The sequence below is a fragment of the Alosa pseudoharengus genome, unplaced genomic scaffold, assembly GCF_046254945.1.
Source record: "Alosa pseudoharengus isolate Yale_2024_CS ecotype anadromous, Long Island Sound unplaced genomic scaffold, YU_APseudo_1.1 YU_APseudo_1.1_scf_1, whole genome shotgun sequence".
NCBI lineage: Eukaryota > Metazoa > Chordata > Actinopteri > Clupeiformes > Clupeidae > Alosa > Alosa pseudoharengus.
The window spans coordinates 38,503,719-38,510,650 of NW_027468564.1; the positions used below are offsets into that span (position 1 = coordinate 38,503,719).

At 40.8% G+C, this 6,932-nt stretch overlaps 1 long non-coding RNA gene across 1 annotated transcript; it reads left to right on the forward strand.

Annotated features, from left to right (window-relative positions):
- The first annotated feature begins 1,250 nt into the window (after nucleotides 1–1,250).
- LOC143137646 (uncharacterized) lies at nucleotides 1,251–3,333 on the forward strand. The gene is made up of 2 exons (XR_012990053.1): nucleotides 1,251–1,409; nucleotides 1,545–3,333. It is a non-coding gene; the product is annotated as an uncharacterized LOC143137646 (long non-coding RNA).
- Nucleotides 3,334–6,932: the final 3,599 nt, after the last annotated feature.

Consider the following 6,932-nt stretch of genomic DNA (forward strand, 5'->3'; position numbering starts at 1 on the left):
CCATTTTTTTTTTGTTTGTTGATCTCAAGGGGCCATGTCAACCCATTCCATAACCACTCATTTCATGTATAGCGCCACCTAGTTAAACACAAAAAAGTAAAAATGAGGTGTTGTAATTGAAGGTATCTGTGACCTAACATAGTCAAAACTGCACGAAATTGGAAGTGTAGGATCATTATGACACCCTCTGTATGCACGCCAAATTTTGTGGAATTCCGTTCATGGGGGGCCACACAATAAATTAATTTATGTTACTATACACCAACCTATCCTGTAGGTGGCCGGAGACAGTTTTCTGTGAATATCTCGAGAACCGTAGGGCCTAGGAGGTCCACCTTTTTTATGTATGTTGGTCTTATGGGGGCATGTCAACCCATCCCATTACCACTTATTTAATGTATAGCGCCACCTAGTTAAAAATTAAAAAGCAAAAAATTAGGTGTTTTGATCACAATATCTCTGGCTGACAAGGTCAAAACTGCACGAAATTAAAAGTGTAGGATCATTATGACACCCTCCGAATGCATGCCAAGTTTTGTGTACTTTCGTTCATGGGGGGCCTTACAATAAAATAATTTATGTGTACATTTAGTGACGTACACCAACAAGGATTCCCGGGACACTGAAAGACCGGGGTACACAAAACTTGGTGGGCATGTACCCCCACATGGATAGCATGGAACCGTCATTTTTCGTTTTGATCTGTAGCCCCCCCGCTGGACTGGACCCCCCGAAAGGAGGGTAGGACAGACACAGTTCTCTGTGAATATCTTGAGAACTGTAGGGCCTAGGATGACCATTTTTTTCCGTATGTTTGCCTCCAGGGGTCATGTTAACCCAGTTCATGTGCACACATGTGCACAAACAGATACACACACACACACACACATTCACAGTAATCATACTTATGACCAGGGCCGGCCCGAGGCATAAGCGAACTAAGCGGCTGCTTGGGGCCTCCTGGCCACCAGGGGGCCCCCAATCGAGTTTCTTTTTTTTTTTTTACATAATAAATAACGTAAACAAGTGACATCAATGAATGAATAAATGAAACAATTATCATTCAAATCAAGAAAATTATGATTTCATGATTAATATGCCTGCCTACTGCTACTGTGTCTGCCAGCCTTTGAGTCACGCGCATAAAGTAGACACCTCGGGTGCAATTCGTGCAGACACTGCATCAAGTTCAACAATCGGAAGAGACGGTAATGTTCAGACACATAGATATATATCTATGGTTCAGACCAGAGCCATAGAGAGAAAGAGTTGCGACACTCCCATTGGACTCCGTTGTACGCTTTTTGCCGCCTACTTCCTGGGTATGCAGCCTCACGTAGTTCCAAAAAGCCATTCTATGGCGTTGGACATCATTCACTTCCATTGCTGACTGTCGAGTAACTTCTGAGGTAAGTTGATTAAATAGCTACCTGTTTTGAATTGTCAAGTGTCTATATTTTAGCATAGGCCCTGTATGATGCATATACTGATCTTTTGTTGTATGTACACAACGTAATTATATATATTTGTTTTTATCTTGGTAGACGACTGATTGCCTGCTAGTTTGTTAGCTTGACTTGCCTTCTGTGAAGGTAACGTTATATCCAGGGGTAAATTGATTAAATAGCTACCTCTTTTGAACTGTCAACTGTTTATATTTTATCAGAGGCCCTTTATGATGCATATACTGATCTTTATTTGTATGTACACAGCGTAATTATATATATGTTTTATCTTGGTAGACCACCGATTGCCTGCTAGTTTGTTAGCTTGACTTCGCCCTCTGTAAACGTTAACGTTATATCCAGGCGTAAATTCATTAAATAGCTACCTCTTTTGAATTGTCAACTCTGTATATTATATAAATAGGCCCTTTATGGTGCATATGCTTATATTTATTTGTATGTGCACAGTGCAATTTATATATATTTTCTTAACTTGGTAGACAACCGATTTTCAGTCATTGCCTGCTACTTAGTTATCTCGATTTTGCGAGCTGTGAAGAAGGTATCGCTACACCAAAAATTACGAAGTTCAGTAGTGAATCTCTGACATATTTTCTTTAGTAAATTATTGATGTTAGATTACTAGGATCATTAAGGTTGATTAAGGACGTTCTTTTTTAGGTTGTATCTGCTGAACCTGGCGGTGTTAGCTAGTCAGCTGAGTACTGTGTATCTAGTAGAAATAAGGTTTGTTTAATTACACCCTTGAAAGGGCTGTTGGATTGCATGTAGGAATACAAATTATTTTACACAAAAAATTATCATAAGCCATAATGAGCTTTAAAATGTTTATTACTCAGACAGTAGTGTGACTAATTTGTTTCCCAAACACTGCTGCTGCAGGCGGCTGCTGCTGGAGGCGATGACTGCTTGAGCTGGCTGGTGTTGGCGAAGGATGGTGATGGCGGCTGCTGCTGGTAATGGTGGCGGCTGCAGGTAATGGTGGCGGCTACTGGTAATGGTGGCGGCTACTGCAGGTGGCGGCTGCTGCTGGTAGCTGCTACTGCTGGTGGCGGCTGCTACTGCTGGCGGCTGCTGCTGCTGGTGGCTGCTGCTGGTGGCGGCTACTGCTGGCGGCTGCTGCTGGTGGTGCCGGCTGCTGGTAATGGTGGCTGGTGGTGTCTGCAGGTAGTGGCTGCTGGTGGCGACTGCTGACAGTGTGCCGGGAATGGAGAGGCCGAATACATCCAAGGATCCTCCCTCCCTCTCTCTCCTCAACCACTTTTGAATTTGCTCAGGGCTATTATAAGTGTGGTAAAGTATAGTATATTTGCGACGTTATAATATGTTGTGAATGGTTTGCCCTATATATAGTGTTACCTGCTGTGTCCATTGTTGAATCTATTGTCGCCCTATTTCGCTTCATCTGCTTTTTAGTGTCCAGGACACAGATGAAGAGGATGTTAGTATGCGTTGTCGAGAGGAACTGCCCTACAGTGACTGGCCATAGTGCATAGTGGAACTCCACAGGTGTGAGTCTGATGTATGCAAGAGAAAGTATTTTCTAGGCAGTCCTGAGTGAACTGGCTTGTTAGAATATATTTGTGCCCCTGTCTCAACAGATCTTGCTGGACCACCAGTATCGTTGTTGTGGCCACTGTACGTATGTTTGTTGATATTATTCATGCTTGTTCCTTGTTCATGCTTGTTCCCATTTTTTTTGGTTCCACACTGTTTATTTTTATTTAATGTATTAATCACTTATAATATTCCTCCCTGTTCCTTCACTTTGTTCTTGTTTTTCCAGTTAGATACACACATTTACACACACACACACATCTTGTTGTCTCACTCAGTATTTTTTATTAAACAATATTTGATTCATTCATCCAAGCTTAATGAGTTGTTATTCTTTAATATATTTGATTCTTTGTGCATGGCTTAGTATTAAAATGATCATGGTTGTGTGGTCAACTCCTGCCTCATCAGAAGAAGTGGGTGTAAATGCTGAATGGACTGTTCTTTCTCAAAAAAGCAAAAAGGTACAACGGAGTCCAATGGGAGTGTCACCTGTCACTGTTCTCTATCACTCTCTCTGCAGCTAACCTTACTCTTACTCTGCATTAACCCAGAGCCGTAGAGAAAAATCTTAATAGCTCTGCACTTACCTATAGACCCAAACATATAAGCATAATGCTTTTGATAATATGTGAATGGCTTAATCTTAAAATTATATTCTTAGTCTTAACATGATCATGTTTCACGTTGTGGTCTGGGGGGTGACCACTTATCAGAAGTGAGCTAGCTGCTAGGCGAATGCTGAATGGACCACGGCAGACCTAACGCTACCACGAAGGTAAGCTAATGGCTGAATCGGAATTTATAAGCAAAATCACGGTAATCAATAATACAGCCCAGTTGCGATAAAATGAAAATCATGAGACATCTGTCATCACATGAATGATATGGAAAAGAAAACTTAAGTTAGAGCCATTCTAGCCTGTACTTCTGTCCATGCGAACATGAACATAAGCTTTTCCCTCCAAAAATGTAAAACGTATCTAAGTAATATACAGCTTTTTCGTTGTCACCCTGCCTCTCAAAATGCAAAACTGACATTAACAAATATGTAATCATGCAATAACAGCTGAAAAAGTAGTAGGGTGTATGTTTATATATATATATATATACCGTTAAATAACGCAATCGCTGCTGTCTGTCCCATAGAAGAACATGACAGCCAGCGTATGTTTTGGAACTATAGCGGTTTACACGAACCACGTGACTGCACTGGCGGTGACATCAAAGAGTGTCGCAACTCTTTCTCTCTATGGCTCTGGTTCAGACAAGTCACAAAAAAGGACGTATCCCTCTGGTGCCGAAAACAGAACGAAGAAAATGACAGAGGAGGAGAAAAACGAGCAAGATACAGGTATGTTTTGCATGATTATTTACAGTATGTTTTGTGCTTGAGGTAGCTAGCTAGCTGTCATGATCTAATATAAGCCATCACCAGAGCTAAATCTCCGCCATCAACAGAGAAATGTCTCCCATTAATATATATTTATCTAGATGTATTTCAGATGTCAAGGATATTGGGATTGTTTTGGATGTTCAATCAAGCATGTACCCTAGCTCTAGGTGGGCTTATTATGTCGTAAATTAAAGTTAGCTAGCTGACTGAAGTGGACATTAGCACTACAGTAGCTACATGAAAACGTAGCTGAAGGCAAATTTACCACAGAGGGATTGTTTCTGATTTCGCACCTGAAAGTGTTGATAGTTTATTACTGCTCTATAATATGTGACATAGTGGTAAGTCTGATAGCAACAACAGACTAAGCCCAGGCTCCCAGTCCCAACCCAACCCACTGACTAGCGCGACTCTGGGCATCGGTAACGTTCCAGCTTCATAGGCAAAGATGGAACAGTACGTCCGCTCTGCTCTAAGATCTTTGGAGAGAGATGGTAGTGTTTGAGAAAATATACCATGTTGGGTGGGGAGACTTCTGAGATGAAAATAAATTTACATTTGATTAAGATAGTGGCAAGTGATGTAGCGGTGCTACCCTACCCTGCAGTAGATCACCATGTTAAGCGTTCACCATACTGCAATTAAGTATACTCTTTTGAGTATGCCTCATTTGCCAATAGAATATGAATTGTTACATGTGGAATTGCTTGTTATTTGAGTGTAAGTAATGATAGCAAAATAAACTCATTCTGCTCGATCAACTATGCACTTATGCAATATTTTTTTTTTTTCAGAGACACTGTTGAAGTCCTTTGGAGCACATCTCTACCTCTACCTAACTCTACCTACCAGAAGGTGAGGTTTTCTTGATGGCAAATGGTTACATAGCCTGTTAATATGACACGACACATTTAACATCGTTTTTTATTTATTTATTTATGTATTTATTTAATCATTGCAGATTCGTCCACTGCAGAGTTGCAGATGCCTTAAAACAAGGAACGAAGTAGGAATAATTATCTATTTTTTGGGACATTGATTTTTGATTATTAATGTTTGTCTATTTTGTTTTTATTTTGTAGTTAAAAATTGCTCATTTAATGCACATTTGCGGATTTGTTCAGCAAATCTGATGAAAAACAAGTCATTAAACTGATGTACTTGTTTACAACAAATACAAATGCTATTGTATTTTGTTATTTGTCAATTCAACTTCAGTAAACCACCCTTAGTGCTTCACTTTGAATATGAATGTTTCAAATAAATCTGTGATTTTAGTACCCTCTAAGATTAAAAGGTGACAGGGTTGGTGTAAATAACAACTATATTAATACATTGGTTTACCAAGCACATGGGGCCAGAAGTCTAGATTGGAGCCCCAAAACATTTTTGGCATGTGAGCAAGGATGGATTACTGAATGAGCCTACCGAGCCCAAGAGGTCAAGGGACCCTGAACCCCAAGTAGTTGTGTGAATTCACTACCAATAAGTCAAAAAGCAAAAGGCTATGAATCTGAACAAATTTAGGTACTGCCCTTCTCCAGCTGACCATCCCAAAAATGCACCAGAATACAGGAAATCACATCTAACCCCCCCCCCCCCCCCCCACACCCACCCCCCACACACACACACACACACACACACCCGTTTGTACCCACATTTGCACAAAGAGGGTAGGGGGAGAGGGTCCTTATGCATCTGTGTCCAAGGGGACAGTAGTTCATAATCAGTCGCTGTATTAATACATAACCTCACTGTATTAATTTATAATATGACATTATAGTGTGAAGTTGTCAATTATCACCAAGCACAGGTGACTGCGTTGTGGGAGGGGGCCCCCAAATCAAATTCTGCTTAGGGCCCCCAAAAGGCTTGGGCCGGCACTGCGTATGACACATACTCACACAGTAGACATATGTACGCTTCCATGCACAGGCACATACGCAGGCACACACACAAGCACGCACACACACACACACACACATTTTGTACCGCTCTGCGGTACATCTAGTTTAACAAACAAACAAGAATTTAACAAAACAAAAATACTCTGGCCTGGAATCCTTTAGCAGCATGCACATACCTCTCCAGACAATATAGGTAGGCTGTTAAGCAAAACAATTGTGCATTTTATGACTAAAGCATGAAAGTTTCACCATATGATCTCCACCCCCTAAGGTTTAATTTCAGACGTGGAGGCAATTCAGATCTGACCTCTGGGGCTAGATATTTGCTGTATAATAATATACACATATTTGAGGAGTCCTAAAATATTTTTACAAGTCATTCCATAATTCTACTGTGAAGATCAAGAACTTACATTGGGTGTGTTCGAAACGGGTAAAGTTGCTGCCTTTTAAGATATCTAACTGGGGAGCAAGGCAGCAAGTGCGGTTCGAAACCGAAAAAAATAATTCTGCTGCCTTTTAAGATATCTTAGAATTCCCAAATAACGGTCATTTTTGAAGGCAGCATCGATGCACACTTCATGCTCCCTCCTACACATAATCCCT